Below are 20,185 nucleotides of genomic sequence, written 5' to 3'. Positions count from 1 at the left end.
TCTACCCACTTATTTCTTATTTTGTATTTTTGCATTTTGATTTTTCTCATATGAAAGACAGCACTTCCAATGTGTTTTCACTCTGTGTTACTGATTCTAGGCTACCTTGCAAAAAATTATCAGAATCATTTTGAATTCTTATCTTGTCTTCCATCCTTTTAATGCATATTCTGTGTGGAGGATATACACATCTGATCCTCTTACAGCTTGGCAGGTGAGGAAACAAGCCAAAGAGTTTAAGAAAGTCCTTGCAGTCACAAATAATATTTTTGCAGAAGTAAGAATAGTATTCAAACTATCACCTATCTCTGCACCTCTATGCATTCATCTGATATTCAGCCTAGCTTATGGTCACATAGAACACTGACAGCTGTAAAGAAATTCATTCTGTTTCATTCTTTGACCATTTTTACACATGCAGTAGCTATGAAAAATAGTTTATATTTTTAAACATTTAAATTTTGCACTTTAAAAAGCACTTTGAAGAGATGACAGCCTTTCAGCTTGATTAGAATTGACTCCCAAGTTAAGTGCTCACCTCCCTGACAGCATGGAGGACCACGGAATAAGGCCATGTGGGGAAGCCCAATAACTTCTGACAAACAGCTTTTTGCAGGGCTATCACTATCAGCCCTGTTGTCTGGCTGTGAAACCTGTTGAGAAGAGGCAAAGGGAGGACTCCCTTGGAAAACCTCTCCACCTTAGAAGTTTAAAAATATCTTTTAGAATAGCACTGAGTCATGGGTTTGTATAAATCCTGCAGATTAATCTGATGAGTAAAAGTTCATAAGGCAGTCTTTTACCCAGAAGAGTACAAAAGACTGCTAGGAACTTTTAAAAATCTTGCATTCCACTTAGAATGAAAGATTTTTTTTTTTCTTCAAGATGCTTTTAAATTATAACTAGACAGTATAAGTTTATAACATTATTATGATATGCATTTATGCATGATATTTCTTCTGCGAAAATTGTTATTTAACATCCATAAAGTCTGGACAGATTACAGAGTTAATTTTATGAAAAATTCATGAATTCTTTCATCTACTGAAAACAGTAGCAGTATACATTGATTTTGATTTTATAAATAAACAGTTCTAAATGTCTAAAATGTTGCAACATTTAAACTTAACATTTTAAATACTTAATCCAAGTAGTGTTAAAGGGACACTGTCAAACTCTTATGACTAAAACTTGATAATGCTTAACAAAAATATTCAGAATCAGTTAGTGTCATTTACTTAGTAATGAACTTTTTATAATACAAAAATAATTTCAAGACCCACAACAACTATTTTCAATGGGGTTATAGCAGCATTTTACTAACACACCATTACAGGCTGTGTTCACATTAAGCTCATTCCTGATTTAGGAAATATTCCATAAATTTTTGCCAAGGGGGGGAAGTGACAATTTGTGCTATCTCCATAGACCTTACAGGCTTAAGCATGGTTTAACATGACATTTATGCCAGTGATCTAAACATTTAAGGATTGTGTGACTGATATTGAGCACAGCTGGAACTGAGCACAGATTTAAACACAAATGATAGACTGCACACTTGCCTATCTGTGAATCCTTGTCTATCCAGAATTAGTCTGGATTGCTACATAAAGAGCAGCCAGTGTCAGTCAGCAGGTGAGAAGGAAAACCACAGTGTGAAATTTTTCTGTGCCTTATCTGCGCCTAACTATATTTTTTCCTCTGGTGACATGAGACCCACACAAATAAAGTTAAGAACTATTTATAACAAGTCTATCCACTAATTAAACATTCATCATACAATACAGTGAAATACTTAGGATTCTCCAAAAGAGAGACTATGATTCAAGTAATAACCTTTCTTCCAAGTACCCCAATGTTGCATCTGTCCACCTGCTTACAATTTTGCTTTAGCTTGCAACAGGAAGGAGGCACTGCTAACAAGATCTATGCATGTCACAACCTATCAGTTCCACTTTTGGTGAAGGGTATATTCAAATAGGGAAGACAGGAGTGGTTAGCTATGAGAGGAGAAGAAAACTATTATATAATATTTTCTCTTTCATAAATTTTGATCAAAAATGCTTTTTATTTTGCACCCAATATACAAAGTAGGCTATTATTTTTTTTTTTTTTACCAGAACTGAAACTGTAAAGAAGGCCTCCAACTTCCCCACCTCCCATACCTTACAGCCCATAGATTGGGCTTGATTTCTGCTTGATATCATCAGAGGGAAGGAAATGCTTCCACCTAAGGTGAAAGCCAAACACGTAATATTAAACTCCACTAAAGTTTTGGAAAAATGTTAAGAGAAAAAAAATCTTGTTAGGAAAGTATATATGTTTGTAAACGAAAATAACATCAGACAGTGTCCTTTTACGGAAATTATATATATAAACTGTAAGTATAAATACACAACCTTTAACCATCTCAATTACTTTTAAATATCACACTTCCATCTCAATAACGAAGTCACTATGTCATTTATCATTCTTCAACGTACTCAACTTCTTTTGGGAACAGACTCAAATGCAATGCACTTTTTTTTCTTAACCACACAGGTACCAGAACATAAGCAAATAGTAAACAGTTCAAGTTACGTTCACTGCAGGGTAATAAGCAGCCAGGATGTTTAATCCACTATCTGCAGTAGGAAAATGAAATGTTACAGTCTCCATCCTTCTCCCCCACCACAGAGCATTAGCAGCCACATTATAATCCAGCCACATAAAAATAATTTTAAACACAAATAAAACCTTTACCCTAATGCTACATCAAAAAAGTTTCAGGCATGAGTTTCAGGCATATAAAACCATTCATTTTGGCATATCATATGTATCTGTCAGAATCATATCAAAAATAAAGCAATGTATTTCAAACTGCAGTCCACTGGCAATCACAATAGGTGTGCAAACATGCCCGGGGAAAAAAAGAAAGAAAAATGGCAGTTTTGGCTAAGTTACTAGCTTATGTATATATATTTTTAAAAAATAGGAGTTATGTAGGCAAAAAACAAGGAGAATTTTTTGCAGCTCATCCATGTCAATTTGCCAGCTCTTTACTAATGCATACTGCTTTGCACGTATCAATGCTTTCATAAGCCATTTGGTTTTTCCATCAGGGAATACATCACATAAAATGCACTACTACTAAGAGGCGCTTTTAGAATTTGTAACACGAAGTGCTATGCTTGCAATGGATCTCATGGCACAAGTAGAAACTCTGTGGCAAACTCTAGCTTGTGAGATGTAATTGGAAGCTAAGCGATACAACCTTTCAGCTCCAAAGGTGTTAAAATGCCCCGGTAGAAGCTTCTCCACAAGACCTTTGTCCACCATCTCTAGGAGATGCTGGCAGGACACAACAGTCACTTATTTTGCTGTAGGGAAGCCAGTCGATCGTGGATCCATCGTACATGATATCTCCACTGAAGAGGATCTTCTGCTCATGGTCATGTAGGCAGATGCTTCCTCATGAATGACGAGGCATGTGCGTGACAGTAAGCTGTTGGTCTCCAAGGCTGATCGCATCCCCTGCAAACAAAGATGGTAAGGAAACATATGCATTTATTCTGCATGCTAAACATCACAAAAAAAAAAAAAAACAACAAAAAAAAACACACAAGTATGAACTAGGAGGTTGTTGAGATTTTATATATGCTTTGTGGACACGTGAGAGCAGAGGCTTTTTGTTTGCCCAGAGCCAAAGCAGCATTTTAAAAATACACTTGCAAACAATCATATAAAAATAAGCAGGGGCTTGGGCTATATTAATTGGGTTTCCCATGTTCCAGGGAACCTATTCCCATTCTGAAGAAATAAATGACAGAAAAAGAACGATGTTAGAGAAAATGAAACAGGAACCAAGTAGAACACATCTAGGTTTGCCTCCTGTGGAAGTTTACAAAGGAAGTCTTTCATAGCTTATTAAGTTTTACCCTCATTTAATTCAGGGTTGTACTACATTTGCTTCTGAAACACAAAACAACAGAACTTAAATTGCTGAAGGAGAAGCAAGACTGGCTTCCAAATACGTTTTCATCTTGTGGAATCAGATATATAAAATTAAAGTTCTTAACTTTATGTCATTTAGTTCACTGGCTTAAAAGTAAATACTTTTTCCATCATTCTGGCCACTGAACTGGTACTGTCAGCAGAAAGTCAGTGTAGATGATGGAGAGGTAAGCCTGCTGTTAATTTAAGCTGTAATGACTGCTCTATGATGCATCTATAAAAGCAATTAATCTAGAGGTGGCAGATATGTAAACTTAAGGGCAGACTGCATTGGGAAAGAAGACCAATATGAGAGCAATCTTCTTTTTAAGCAGCTGCTTCATAACTATACTAAACAGTCCTCAAAGAAATAACATGTAGTACCATAAAATTAATGATGTGAAAACCTGCAGCTAGTGAAGCAGTTATCAGAGGAGGATGCTTAAATTAAAGTATGCATTTCAAGTTTCAAGGAGAACAACAAAAAATAATTTCTACTATATTAGAAATGCAAAAGTTGCAGATCTATCTTACAGAAGACAGCCAATCCATGAATTTACTCAGACTCAGTAAGCCTAAAGATGCAAAACTCTTGAAAGACAGACAGCTCTACCTGACATTGGAGCTCAACAGACCACCACTACATCCTGCTCTCACTTCAATACAAACTACTATGTTTAGATTGAGACATACTAGGCAAGGCATAAATTATGCTATAGCTAGGGCTGCTGGGGACATCCCCTTGCCTCCCTTGCAAAATGCTAGAAGCGAGCTTGGAAGTCACAGAAGAGCTAATATTTGACCTGCTAACAGGGAAACTGATCCCTATGTTGCAGCAGCAGTTAGTTTCAGAATTATTAGAGGGATTTTTTTTTTTTAAGATTTTTTTTCCAGTGGGGTTTCAAATTGCTGCAGGCACTGAGAAGAGTTTACAGAAACCAAACATGGCATCCAAGTTTTAAACGTGAAATGTACAGAATTTAAAAACAAACACTGCAACAGCTGAAAAGAACTGCGAGTTACAAAGATACAAATGACCAGAAAAACAATAAATGCTAATAAAGGCCTAATATACATTTTTTTTTCCCCTTGTTGAGGGCTGAGGATGGCTTGAAGACTGCAAAGCAGGCTGAACACTCTACAAAACTGAAAAACACTGGTTTAGGTATTGTAAGAAGAGCCCCACAAACAAAGTGATATTAGCCCATAAGTAAGAAGATGGGCCCAGGATTCCAAATCACTCAAACATTCTAAAAATGACTTCAGCCCCTAAGTTTACACATTCCTTACATTTAAATCAGGATGCTCAGACTCAAATGAGGCAATGAAAGCAGCATAAAAAACAAACAAACAAACAAACAAAAACAATAAAACAGCTCTATGGAAAAAGAGGAAAAAAGGAAAAAGAAAGAAAAGATACCAACAGGTGGCTACAGAACTACTGAGTAAATGCATCAACTTTCGAGCTTATCATTTTCACTGTATTCTGTTTAACCTATAACTATTACTTTCTGGACTAGTCTAAAATTTTTGGAATTTTCACCTGCACCATTATTAGCATAGACCTTATCATAAGCCATATCCTTAATTCATGATCTTTTCCTATTGATAATGTCCCCTAATGTGGGCCAAACACTATTCAAAAGGAAGAAAACACCACTGACAGAGATAAATAGGGATATTTTACTCTATTTCAAGTCTGTTCTTTATATTTTTATATATATATACATATACATATATATATATATATATAAAAAATAGAGAGAGAGACCACTAATATAAAGTGTTTTTTTAATCAGACTGTCCTTATTACATTCCTGATAAAATATTCAATCCTTTGCCTTTTATGCACATTTTTTAAAGGGGGTGGGGGAGAATGTGTCATTTGCAGAGAACACCAATTGCATTTTTAATAAACCTTCAAAATCTAGATTTTAAGTGTTTTTTTTCCCTTGTTCCAATTAATCATAGGAAATAATCCAAATAAACCTCAACCTTGCCACTATTCCACAGACATCACTGCAATGAAGGAGCTTGAGTACCGTAAAAACACCGTCCCCTGTACTGACGGCAGACACCCAGACAAACAGCCTCCCTCGATGCGTTCAATATAGAAAACACATATAGAGACATATAGCAGAGACGCGGCCACAGGCAGCCCCAGCATGCACGGGCCTCGCTCCACTCCGGCCGTTTCGCGGATGTTTCGCCCCTCTGCGGAGCGCCCCGCGGCAGGCGGGGGTGCCCGAAGGGCCCGCGGCGCGGCCGTTCGCGGGGGCTCCGCTCGCCCTCCTGCAGGACGCGCGTGGGCCGCACGGGCGGCACGCGGAAGTGGCGGGCGTGCCAGCCGGGTCGCGGCGGCCGAGCGTCAGGTCACCGCCTCGTAGTTGTCGCCGCGCAGCAGCGCGCCCGCCTCGGCGCCGTGCACCGCCACCTCCTCGAAGTGCTGCAGCCCGCTCACGTGGTCGAAGTGCATGTGCGCGGCCACGGCCAGCAGCGGCCGCCGGGCCCCGGCGGCGGCGCCAGCAGCCCGGACGCGTGCAGGTAGTCGGGCAGGCTGCGCAGCCCCAGTCCCGTGTCGACGACGAGGTCGCGCTGCGAGCCGTGCACGAGCCAGATGTTGGCGCGGTTGCCGGACTCGTAGAAGCGCTCCTGGATCCAAAAGATGCCGCCGCCTAGAAACTTGTGCGCGAACCATTTCGGCACCGGCACCCGAACCCAGCGGCGGGGCTGCGGGCAGCGTAGTGCGGCAGGTGCGCGATGGCGACGCCGGGGCGGGGCCCTGCGGCGGGGCGGGGCGGGGCGGGGCGGGGCGGGCCGGGGGCGGCCGCAGCTCGGCCCTCTCTGAGCAGGGTGGCGGCGGCGGCGGTAGAGTGGAGGGTAAGTTTTGTCTCTTCCTGCGCTGTGTTTTAAATGGGGAAGGGCGGGGGAGACAAGGCCTAGGGTCAGAGTGTTAAGTCCGGTTTCCCAGCCCGCAAGCGTGACAGAAGCAGAGAGGCAGATAGATGCAGGATCCAACTTTATTACCAGCTAGCTGGGGTCCCCAGCTCACCCTCAAAGGGGAAATCTTGCACAAGGACCCCCTTGGTGTCGCGGGCAGGGTTTATATACAAGCAAGGGGAAGGCAGTTACACAAAATCGGGTATTTCCTTTTAAGGTCTGATCGCCACGGGTTCTCTTCGGATTGGTCGTCTTCATTAGGCAATTCTCTCCTTGTTTGTAAGGGTTTTACAGAAGCATTCTCACAAGAGGGACCGAGCGTGAGCGGGACTCGAGGTGGAGGTGGGGCAGTGTGGCAAGTGTCTCCAGCGCGGTTTAGCCTTCAAGTCACACCTGGTTTCTAAACTTGTGTCATCTTTACACCTTCCTTTGCCCCCGTGACATTCCCATCCCCAAGAAGCAGGGCTGTGAGTACTAGTGCGGGGTTTTCATTCAAAGGGACGCTTAATTTTCTGGATGTCCCCCATTTTAAAAGCATAAATGTGTGCTTTGGACTAATCCTGGAATTTGCTTTCTCATCTGCAGAGTAAATGAGATGGGAACTCCCTGCATAGGAAAATGCACCTGAGCGCCATCTCTCGTGGCAGTGGCGAGTAGAGCTGTTGCCATAATTAGTTAGTTGTAAAGCCATGGCATTTCCTTCAGGATTTCTCCTCTCTGTGATCTTCACTGTATGGTGTCAGTAGATAAAAAGAACTCTTCTAATTCAGGATGAACAACGCCCCCCTCCAAAAAAAAAAAAAAAAAAAGTCAAGAGTTTCCCTAAAACTGCTGACTTGGATTATGACTAGTTCTCAAACTTGTTACTGCACATTAGGCTAATTCAACTATTCCAAGAAAATCTTATGTAGAGGTGATTTTTACAGCAGCATCCAAAAATTGGCCTCTATATTTTCTATGTTTAATTTAAATAGTGTTCCCTTGTGACAGATGTGCTCCTTCCCCAGCTCATCCTGACTTCTCACAGGTAGCCCTGTTCAGGTGTTAACTACCACATTATCTGATCCTGGTAGCTGCCTCCCTGATTTCTTCCCCCACCCAGACATTAACCATCAGTAACAGTCCTGATGGGGAGATAAGGCTAAATGTGAGTACACCAGCCAACAGTCATTTCTGAATTGAAAGAATGACTATCAGTCAATCATTTAATACCATAAATATGGGGACAGCCCAAGAGCCCATTGAGCTCTCCTTGCATGGCAGTGGGCTGCATGCCAGGATCTCCCCTTGAGCAGGGACGCCTCTCAAGGATACTCCTCGAGGTTAAGAGATCCTTTCCACTACAGATTCGTGGTAAGTGACTATAGCGCGCCTTTCTCTTTTTGAATTTGTAAACCTTACTTTGTAACTGTGCACAAATCCCTTAGACATAAACCAGGTCTGGGACTAGGACTGGATCCAGCCGCACCCAGACTTCTCTCAGAAGGAGTTTGTAAAGCAAGGGGGTCCAATCTGAACCTCGTGACCCAGTGGGAGGGTGTCCTTGGTAATTCTGTGTGTATCTTGAACCTCCATGCAGTAACTAATAAGTGACCTTGCCATAGAATCTCGTGAAACCACTGTCATTATCAATAAAACCTATTCCTATTTCTTTCCCACGAGTGAAGTGCTTTGTGTCACTCACTTCCCCCACCACTCATTCCATGACATCCCTTCCCTGCTAGCAGCTTGCCTCCCACATCACTTTTCTGTTTTTCTTCTGTGGATGGTTTCTTTTTTTCCACACCCAGATTGTTCATGTTTGGGATTTTTCTCTCTCTTCTGCCTTTCTCCCTTCTGCCAGGCTTGCATCTTGTTTTTTATCCTGTTTTCAACTAAACTTGACGCTTCTGATGATTCTTTTTTTTTTCTTTCAGTTAATTAAATGCTTAGCCTTAGATTTTTTTTATTTGTTCCCTTTCCTAAAATGACTTATTTAGGTCTTTATTTTTAGAGAGATTTCTGTGTTGCTGAGTGATGTTTAAGGTACAATGTGTTGTCTTATCCATGTAAAGCTTATTCCCGAGGAAAGCAGTAAACAAGAAAATACTTGCATGAATGTTTTCTTTTTTTGCTGACATTTAATTAGAAGGCCATTGATTGCATCATAAGATCTTAATCTTAAGTATGAATTCCTTTGTTCTCACCTATATTCTCTTCTGGATTCTCTGTTATCCAGGACAACTGCATGAAAAGCTGTAGGTAACGTCCCACTTCTTATTTCCCATGTTGATGGTGGTTGCCCTGGGTATCGCTGAGAGGTGCAGGTGCAGCTGTAAGTCTGTTTAAAAGTTTAAAATTCATAGGTTAGGAGACAATTTCAGGTATGCAAATGTGGCTAGCAGAAATTAGATAATGGAATTGATTTTAAACATGTACCTAATCTAGAGTATGTTGAAGAACTGAAGATGGGCAGTAAAAATGGCTTGCTATTTCAAATGATAATTTAAAATATTTTAATGTTATTGCCGTGTTTATTAGCTTTTTATATTTTACTTAGAACGTATCTATTTCCTATATGTGACAAAAAGTAATCCTTAAAAAAATCTGTAATACTTCCAGGAACTTGAAATGGCTGGGTCAGGTAGAGGATGTGCCACATTTACCTTCAACATTGAGGCTATTGGCTTTGCCAAAGGGGCCTCTCTGCCTGAGGTAGCATGTAAACCCCCACCTCTGTTCCCTGTAAGTACTGCTACTCTCTCACAGCAAACTCTCTAGAGTGTCCAGGTGGAATGTTTTCACCTTCATGTCTAGATAGTACAATGGAATATATGAACAGCCCTAAGTACTTCCAGTCAGTTTTGAAGTATAGGTTTCCATTGCTTTGTGGTTATCGCTTCCTGACTCTTTGCCGCCTGTTGAAACCTGCGTTTAGCTAGATTGCTTGCAAGAGGTTTGATCATTCATTAAAGCCCTCCTTATGATTTTTCTTTTTCTGGATATTACAGTAGTAGAAGCTCTAGATATCTGAATTTGAAGTAAAGTCATGCTACTCTTTGAAGCTGTGAATTTTAGAAATTTACTGTTGATATCTTTTACCTTAATAGATGAAAATTGAAAATAATTTGAAAATAACTGGGACATTCATGTAATTAGGAAATCAAGATTTGGATTTCAAATTCTAATGGTTTGTAAAAACAAAGTGTTAAAAAAAGCAAAATTAAGCTTAATAAGAAAATAATTTTCCATGTAGGAAAACTTCAGCAATTCTGAAGTGGAAAAGAAAAACCAACAGTGTTGAAATTTTATATAAGAAAACTTGCCAGATATATCAGGGTCTAATCCAGGCACATGATATGCAATTCACATGTTCTGATGCCAAACTTGAAATTCGGCATATAATTGTTGCTATTCACAGATTCCTCTGAATAGTTGTTGCACCCTAAGTGTTGACCTACTGAAATAGATCTTACTGGTTATTTATCTTTCTCTTGGTCTAGTATTTTCTTTACAGGCTAAATCACATGACTGCTGATCTAAGCAAGCCATCTATTATTCTTCCTAATGTGGATGTTGCTGTCTGCTGATAGCATGAATTCTCTGTGAATTACAGCTTCCACAGTTAAATGTCATCAACGGAGCTGCCTTGTAGGAGATTTGCTAGCATAGGAGTTTTGCTAGATGGAGACCAGAAGGAAGTTAAAGATGACATCTTCCTTTTGTGAACAGTCACATACAGAACTAAGCTAAACTTTCTAGGAGATACCTTGTGCCATTAAAAAAAAAAAAGGCAAGTAGCATGACTAGAATAAGAAACAAACAAAAACTTAAACACAGTTAATGTTTGGGCAGTGACCAAAAACCTGCCGTTACAATTGACTTTCATGAGAATTGCTTTAAACAATGAATTGTTATTCATATAGGTTCTTTTTGTGTTCTTCTAAATTTCCTGTAAATGCACTTGGAACTCAGACTTCAGAACTGAGGAGCATCACCATTCCCTTGTCAACTTTAACGATTTAAATTGTTAGCCAGTTAGTAAATATAGCAGGAACAATTAAACTAACCTTCATGACAGTCTTAGGGCTGTGAAGATAAAGAAGCAGCAGTTTCTGAGTAATGGTTTTCTGAGCTGGCATGAGAAACTGCATTTAGGAGTTAAGAATATTGGCCCCATGAGCATAACATTAATTGAACGACTGTTTCCCTGTTTTAATGTACTTTTTCTTGCTTTCTTCCTATATTTTTGCAGAAAGATATAGCTAAGTCATAAAAGGTATAAATTTAATTGTAAGTATAGTGTTGTGCATGTCAGAATGCAATAAAGTATACTTGCAAAGTAGCACAGTACATTTGTACTCTTTCATGAGTCATGTTTGTTGTAGCTTTTTTGTTGGTGTTCCTGTGTGTTTGATGGATATCAATGCATTATAAATAATAAACATAATTTGTACAGAGTATAGACAATAAGCCAGTGCCCCTGAAAACAGGAGAAGATGAAGATTACATGTTGACCTTAAAACAAGAACTTAGAGGAACTATGAAAAAATGCCTTATTTTTTGGCAGTAGAAGAAGATCATGAAGGTCTGTTTGTGTGCTTTTTATTTGTATTTATATCTTCAGCAGTTATTATTCTATGAAGAAAGTTGTAGTGAAATGCATGTGTTGAAGATATAATTAGTACTGATAATGAAGAATAAAAAATGGCAGCTTAAAACAAGAGGGAAATTTTCTCTTTTTACACATTTGGAAATTATTTGTCAACATCTGCAATGGCTGCAACTGGAAAACAACTGCTCTGTGAGAAAAGGGGAGGAATAAACATCTATTTTGTTTGAGATAAGGCAAAAAGCACTAAGAGCAACTCTGTGCAGTCTTTTCAATTGCTTGCTGATCAGATACAAATGAAGTAGACGTTTGTACATGCTGAAAATACCCTAAAATTCTGCAGTGGAACAAAGATATATTTATAGTAAATACATAGGGTCAAAATTCAGCTGCCTCTTTAACTGTATGGTGATATACTTAAAGTTCTATTTGACAACAGGGCATTTTGAAAGGTCCTCTTCTAGGACATGACTTTCTCTATTCCTATTAGGGGAAAAATCGGTAAGGGTTACTGACAACATACCTGAAATGTGAAGACTTTTCAGATCAGGACAAGTGATTTTCTGAGGTTTGCGCTAGAAGGAGAGCTGCTTGGATTAGAAGTCATACATGACCTGAGAATATGTCTTTTGCTTATACATACTAGAATTAAACAATAACGTCTCTGTTACTGTTCAGTAATGACAAATGTTGTGCTGTACTTAACATCGTTACATATCACTGATACTGTTAAAATCCAAGCTTCTTAGTCAGAAAGCTGAACTGGGTCTCACTCATATACATGGTAAGTTCTCTTACAGGAAAGTAGGAAATAAAAGAAAGCAGTAAATGCTGTCTTCATTAGATTGAAGGTCCAGCCAGTGCAGTAGACTGTCTTCCGCAAGCCTTATAGAGATGTTTAAGAAGTCCAGAGTGGCCGAACACCACATAATGCTTTACTTGCATAATGAGAGCTGACTTGAGCTCTTAAACATGAGATATAATATCCCTCCTGAAACAACTGGAATATTTCCTCACTCTGAATATTCATGGGACAAGTATGACACAAATATACATAGTCCAGTCCCCTCTGAAATGTTAATAATTGTTGGTTATGGTGTCTCCGCATAATACTGAATTCCACATTTTTTATATATATATTTAAAGTGTGTATGTGTAAATTTTTCCTTTTGCTGTTTTTGACTGTATGTATACTTAGAGGAATATATACTGTACTATAACGTGTGTGTGTATAGATGCATACACCCATACTTTTGATCAGCACACCTCATTGATTGTCCACTTACACTTGTATTAAAGCACAATTTAAAATGGAGCAACACTTTTTTTTTTCCCCCTCTGAACTTATTTCCATGCAGTCACATCTCTGTGGTAGTTCAATATTCCTTCAGAAGCTCCCTGGGAACTCCTGCTGTCCCCGAATTCCTCCTGAGGCCTTCAAATGGTTTCAGAAGCCCAGGCTTCTCACAGCAGTAAGATACTGCTGATCACCTGCTGCAGGCCACCTGTTTCTGGGGCAGGAAGGAGCTCCTGTTCCTTCAGCATTTACAAAATCCACCTACATTAAATGCCCCTTGAGATGCCATCATTTTAAACACAAACCTTCTACTGCACATTTTCAAGTAGGTCTTTTGCTTGCCCTTGTCAGAACTAGGTTTAAAACTGAGCTTAATTTTTGCATGTCTTCCTTTTCGCTTACACTTTTCTGGTGTGTATGATGGAAGTCTTAGTTCACAAAGGCCTCGGTCTTTGTTTTTATTTTTAGAATACTCACAGAATTTTTCCCTGTTTGGAGCAACGAGCTATTACTGCAGTCATAATCAGTAATTTTCAATTAAGATTATTTTGCTTTTGGGCAAAATTCGGTAGGAATTTTGGTAAGAAAAAATACTCAGAAACGCTTATGTTTCAGTGTCTGAACTGCCCTTTTAAGGAACTGAACTCAGTAAATCTTTATATCTTTCTCTGTAGTAATAGAAAGATACAGTAAAAAGTACCTGGAGATTGAAAAGCAGCGTGCAGCATGGACCCAAGGTAATATCTCAGATTATCAAAGGTCAGTCATTTGTTAGCCTGCACAATCTTCTGTTCTTAAATGTTGGGTTCATTATTTTTAAAGTAATAAAAACAAGAAAGTCCTTACAAGTCATGTATCCTGCCTTCAGGGCTATGCCTTTATCATTTTTCTTCCAGGTCAAATCAAAGCTAAGTGTTTTGTCATTCCTCCCCTCCTTTTCTGTTTTTTTTTTTTTTTTTTTTAAATATATATATAGAAACTCAGCAGCTTATCTTGCAGCAAACATGCAAATTTGTTTTCTCCCTCTTCTTAATCTCCCTTCTAAATATCAGTTGTGAACTGGGAGCAAACATGGATGTTGCTTAAAACAACAACCAAACAAAAAGCCTGTCTTCTCAGTGACCAGTAGTTGGGTTTTATGATGTTGAACTTTCACAACTGTGTCTGCACAGCTCACTCGTGCAAAATTAATTGTAATATGTAAGTTAAATGGCATGCAGGCAACTGGCATTGATGGACTTTAACTATCTCTTTGGTGCAGATGCCAGTCTTCATTAACTGCATGTCAATGTAGATCCTTACTCTGGCCTTCTTAAAGTACAACCAGAGTTTGGTGGAACTACTGTACAATAAAACAGTTAAATATGCACATAAACAGGATCAAGTACAACAGGGAACCCACCAATTCAGGAGGGAGTAAAGAGGGATTATAGCTGTGCTGTAAATTATCAGTCACATATATTAAAGGTATTTTTTATGCAGATTGGCAAAGACTCCCAAAAGAGATGAAACCAAGCAAAAAGACCAAGAAAGGTAATTACTTATTTTCAAAGAGCATTTAGTCCACGCTACTTGAATGTGAGCAGAAATGCTGGAGCTGATTAGGAAAAAAAAAAAAATAGTACAAATGTTACCAGGCCTAGTAATCAGGGATTTTGACAGATGTTTATTAAATACCTTACTAGTCTGTTTGGCTTTTGTGTTTTTTGTTTTGTTTCCATAGGATATTTTAAAGTTACTGGAACTGACTTATCTTTCTTTTGCTGTCTTTCATATTGACATATTAACATAGTAGGTGTCAATATTTAACAGTAAAAGGCTTAATTACCACTAAACTTTTTTTTTTTTTTTTTTAAAGTTTGTATCTTCAGTCAGCACTCCCCTTTTCTGCTTAATGAATAGCTAGTTGTTCCAATTTCCTTTATATTTTGGGTTTCTCAGTTCTCTGATGTATGATTTGACTTTTGTATTTTTAAGCCTTTTATATGTGATTTAATGCAGCTTATTTTCTATTTTCCCTAGTTTTACTTTTTTTGTTTCTTTTCAGCTTTCTTCTGCAGAATTGTGAACCAGATCCTTCAACAGCAGTTGGAGCTGGTATTGATTGTTCTTAAAGGGGAAAAAAAGACTTTTTTATTATGCAACATCATAAATGTGTTTATTTTTTCAGTGTGTTTTCTAGTATGCATGACAAACTTCTACAGAAAAATTATTGTTCTGTTGATATGAAACAACACTTGGACCCCTCTACTTAGCTGCCTGTTATATATAACTGTTTACATTCTTGTTCTTTTTGTCCAAGTCTTTTATAAGTCATTTTTCAATTCAAGGATAAAATAGAAAAGGAAAAGTGAATGTGCAGTAGTCATGGAGACTGGCTCAGCTGGAAGCTTTGTTCCTTTTAAGAGCCTCATTGAGAAGCATGGTACTAAAGGTAGACTGCAAGATTCAACTGAAAATCACATACTTATTTGCAAACACCCCAAAAAAGAAATGAGTACACACATTTTTTTTTTTTTTAAAAAGAAGAAATAGCACTGACTTTAAAAAACCTGGGGGCAATAAATACCTCCCTTCGATCCTATGCAAACAGAAATGCTGATTTAATCACAACATTATTATAAGAAAGGAATAACAACATAAACAAAGGATTAGAAAAATTACTGCTCACTGCGTTTTCTTCACTTTTATGCCAGTTTGTTTGCTTTTAAAAGTATATTTTTCTTACTCAGTTGTAAGGGCAAAGATGAGCTAGCCACCCAAATTTGATCAGATAAAAAGATATGTTCCCCTGAAAGCAAAAGTAATGGGGTTTTGTTTTTGGGGGGGAATCCTAGAGATATGGAGGCTATCCTAAAGTCACACTCTTCAGGAGATTTGTAAACAGCAGACCTCTGACAGTTTAAACCCTGCCACGTATCGGTGGTGGAGTTTGTGGACAGGCCATTTTAGATGACACTTTATTGTCAGTGGAACAGAGGTGTGGGAGTAAAGTAAATTTTATCCATACTGTAGTCAGAACAAAATTCCTATTATTTTAGCTTCATAGATTGCAGAAATGATTTCTGGATAGCTGTGTAGTTAAATTTACAGGGCTGGGTTCCTCTTTTGCCCCTTTTCTGGTTTCCTTGAATGCTTTAACCTAACACCTGACCACATGCCTTCCACTGACATAACTGTGGGTGGAACCCAACATCACTCCCAGACTGAGGCATGGGCCATAGTAGCCAAGATAGTAGCTGCAGCCAGCTCTTGTGGGCCAGCTGTGTGTATATGTGGATTTAAGCCAGAGAAGCATAGGAAGAGGTATTTGGAAAGAGCAGTCCCTTGTACCTAAAAGCAAAATGGCTGTGAACAGCTATTTTGCTTCAAGTTCACTGTCCAGTGATGGGTCTTTGTCTCTAACTCTCATGGTAGTCAAGCCCCACAGACACCCACCACTAAGAATGATTTTGTTGTCTACTCTGATTTCCAGTCTGTTTCTTCTAATAGCATTATCTGTAAAAGCCTGCAGGCGTTCGTTTGTGCAAAAATGCTTTTTTTGAATCACACTTTCTACTTGTTCTTCTTGCATTGCCTACTTGAGCAGTATACTGATCATTTCATTTTGGACCTGTTTGCTTTGGCAGTGCTCATTGGACTTGTTTCAGCTGTACACAGTGCTTTTGTCACCAGGACCCTTGCTAGGTAAACATTGAAACAAACCAAATATTATTCATAACAAAAGCTTTTGACAAAATACAGTAATCCTCTCAGCAGCTGTAGTATTCTTAAATGCTCAGCCAGATGAAATCCATACTGCACCAGGTCTCTCTCTACTCTGCAAGTGATATTCTGTGGGAGCATATCTAAGTAACAGAGGCTTCCCGATAGAAGATGGATACGATGAGCCGGACTAAGACCAAGGGGAAAAGATTGTGGGAAAGTCACCAGCTGGAAGAACAGAGAAGTAGGAGAGTAAGAACCTGTAAACAAGCTTATCAGTGCAGGATAGAGGACTGTGTGCGAGCCAATCAAGTAAATGCGTGCCCCGATATCTACAGCCAACCTAGTACCGTAGAAGACGCGTGGACAGTAGTATGTAAGCAATCGCAATGTAAGCATACGTGTGACTAGATGACTTAGCAGAAATGTAGTAGATAAATAGAGTGCTGTAACGCGAATAGAGCGATTTCTGTTAGACTCATATTGAAGCCTTCAGGAGTCATGTCTGGCCTCCCGCAATATTCCCTCTATCAGTGCGTAATAATTTTAATTTTGATATCACTTAGAGCTCTCTAGCATAAACAGTCACAAGCTACATAAGCTAATTTATCTGAAACTGACTTGTCTATCAGAACACACCAGCATGGAGCTTTACATAGGCTGCTTTACTATGCTGAGAAGAGCTAATCTGTGGCAGGTATGGTAAATTGTTCCACATTGCAAGTTATGTGCCACTGTGCTGAGCTTATCGGTAGAGCCAAAAGGGAGTTACAGCCTGGAAAGAGGCTGTCAGAGCACTCTTGAAACATGCTCTGATTTGCCAAGTCTACTCATCAAACAGCCCTTCCTGCAACCAGGGCTGGTATTCCTTACAGTGCTGCAACCCAAATAGCTTTTATCTGGGTAAATAAAATCCTGGTTTTGACCTTTACCCCACTATACAGCTAAGGAAGATAATGAGGATTAATTGTAGGGAGTAACTAGAGAGACAGTTATATTCATGAATCAAGTGACTAGGTGAAAATGAGCATTCCAGACTCCCTAGATGAGCCAGGGTTGGTCCAAAAGCCATGTAGGGACAATAACCACACTACAGTGTTGCTACTAATAAACTACTGCCTGCCTGTTCTTAGCCATCTCTCTGAAGTCATGAGCGTGCTGCATAGACTCAGGAGAAGTCCATAGAACAGGAAGGCATTTTTGTCTTTTGAAAATAAGGAAAAATATAGTTTTTTTTTCTATTAATATACTTTGAATCTGTAGGTGAAAAATATTTTGTGAAGCTGAATGTTATAGTTTGGACAAACCTTTGATCAAATACCTGTTCAAAGTTTGAGACTGGTCCTGTAGGCATCACACAAATCAGGCTATTGCAGCTCCATGAGGTAGTTTAATGTCTAATGTAATTGTAATACAGACTCTATTGGATTATCATTGCAGTTACCATTCTCAAAATGTAACATTCTAACAACAAGTAAAAGAAAAGTGTTAAGTGGTTTTTCATATTCAAATAGCAATGCATTTCATTTCAGCAGGTACAAAACTAAAAAAGGCAAAAAGCTCAGCACCCTCTGAGCCTAAAAGTAATCTGGATATGTTGAAAAAAATGAGGTAAGACATGCATAATTTTACTAATTTGTACAATAGAAATTGCTGGAAAAGGAAGTATTTGCCATGTTCCCCTGTTCCATCAGGAAATGGAATAACCCCAACACCTCTAACCTTTCTACTACACTGACAGAGAATTGTTCTGCAATAGGGTAGCACAAAGGAGAGAATGAGCAAAGAGCTTGGTTGTGAAGAAGCTATTTTATTTGCTTCTGAACATCATTCTAATTATGAACAATAGAGCTACCATTAGAACTTGCTGAAGGAGAAGTTGGCGCCAAAGCTTTTAAATCTATTGTTTCTTTTCCAATATACTGATGTTGGAAACCAACCCATGTAACAAGTTGAGAAATAGAAAAATACAGAAGGAGAAATTTATGTGGAATGTGACTTGAGGCGAGTACCCCCTGTGTGGGAATGGGAAGCTGAAAAGTGCAAAAGCTTTGTATTTTTAGCTTTGTTATCATTAGTTCTTTCCTGTGAATATACTATGGCATGTGGTAATATTGTTAATATTAAGTTTTGGCTAATATCTGCATACCATCACTATGCTTAACATCTTGTTAACTCATTATAACATTCTGGTAGCATAGAGGGATGTGTTGTTGATGTAACATGGGATTATTTTACCAACAAGATGGCCTTGTGAGAAGTTAGAAAAGAAGGATGAGGAAGAAAAATCTGAAGATGAGAAAGATAAAGCCAAAGATAAAGGTGAAGATGAAGCAGAATCAGAAGAATATGATGAAGAACATGAAGAGGTATGCATTAGTTTTCCTATGGGTTCTAAGCCAGCTCCCAGTAATTGCTTAGTCTATTAGCAGAGAGCCAATCAGTACCTCTAGCTTCTGAGATGCAGAGGAGCTGCAGTGAGAGGAATCATTACCTTGATTTTTTTTTATGGTACATGTAGCTAAATAGCTGTTCTAGATGTGTTACTTGCAAAGAGCTTGGCAATAACATCTTACAAAAAGGAAGATTTTTCTGCCACACAATCAATACATTATTCATTAATTTGTATCATCACAACAGGGGAATAACTTTGCATCAAATGCTGCTGCTTCCCTTTGGTACATACCAGAACTTAGGGTTTTTTCTTTTACTTTTGCAAAAAAATAAGAAAAGTAAAGTTCACATTAACATTTCAAAATTTTACTCAACTGCAGTGAACTTTCTTCATAAATTATCTTCCACATGCATAAAGACTATTTTTATCTGCAATATTTTCATTTAGGAAAATGACTACATTTCCTCATACTTCAAGGATAGAGATGATTTTGGTGCTGGCAGTGATGACAATACAGATGAAGTAACATATTAGCTAGTGTTGCTTAGCAAGTACAATATTCAAGCCTTACACTACTTCCCATAAATCTGGAGGTAGGCTGGGTATCATTTGTGGAGCTAATGCTTTAGCTCTGGTTTTAATTTTAAACAATGTACTGAACATTTTACCACTGCTATAAAATAGAACATTAGATCCCATGTTTTGTTTTTTTTTCCTGTCAAATTTGGCAGTCATGAGCCACTTTAAGGCTCTTTGGAATATCTAGCAATGGAATAAGCTATATACCATTGTATTGCCTCTACACAGAGAAAGAATGTATGCATTTTAATTGAACTGTGCTTAAGCATTTGCACTAGTCAGTTCTATGCTTTAGAAATCAAATCTTGAAAACAGTGAAATACTTGATGACTGGAATAAAAGATAGGGCCTTTATGGACAAACTGCTCATATTTAAGAGCTGCCTTCTCTGAAGTAATTTATATAACTTCTGAATTCAGATCATTGAAAATAGCTAACCACTAAGCATTTTGGTGAACTGACTCGAAAGTACCTTAATATGGAGTAACAAGGAAATGAGAGTATTTAAGAGCTGTTATTTTATCAACAGATTTTTTAGCATTTTAGTCAAGAGGGAAAATAAATATTTAAAGAGTATTAATACCTTTATGAATGCATTCTGTAAGAGCAATTTATGGTTGATTAGAAAAGTAATAATGAATTCCAGTTTTGACTAGTGCTATTAAGAGACACCTCAATTTCTCTACCTGTTAAGGAGAATATTAAA

The 20,185-nt window shown here is 38.4% G+C and overlaps 2 pseudogenes; one reads left to right on the top strand and one right to left on the bottom strand.

Moving 5' to 3' along the window:
• Window positions 1-2,784: 2,784 nt before the first annotated feature.
• On the bottom strand, window positions 2,785-7,170 carry LOC148593586 (acyl-coenzyme A thioesterase MBLAC2-like; annotated as a pseudogene).
• A 2,352-nt stretch (window positions 7,171-9,522) lies between these two features.
• LOC148593585 (DNA-directed RNA polymerase III subunit RPC7-like) lies at window positions 9,523-19,434 on the top strand (annotated as a pseudogene).
• The last annotated feature ends 751 nt before the right edge of the window (window positions 19,435-20,185 follow it).

This window comes from Tinamus guttatus, unplaced genomic scaffold, assembly GCF_059628265.1.
Source record: "Tinamus guttatus ecotype Peru unplaced genomic scaffold, ASM5962826v1 Tinamus_guttatus_pri_ptg000370l, whole genome shotgun sequence".
NCBI lineage: Eukaryota > Metazoa > Chordata > Aves > Tinamiformes > Tinamidae > Tinamus > Tinamus guttatus.
The sequence above is the reverse complement of the archived record's forward strand: the minus strand, read 5'-3'. Positions and strand labels throughout refer to the sequence as shown.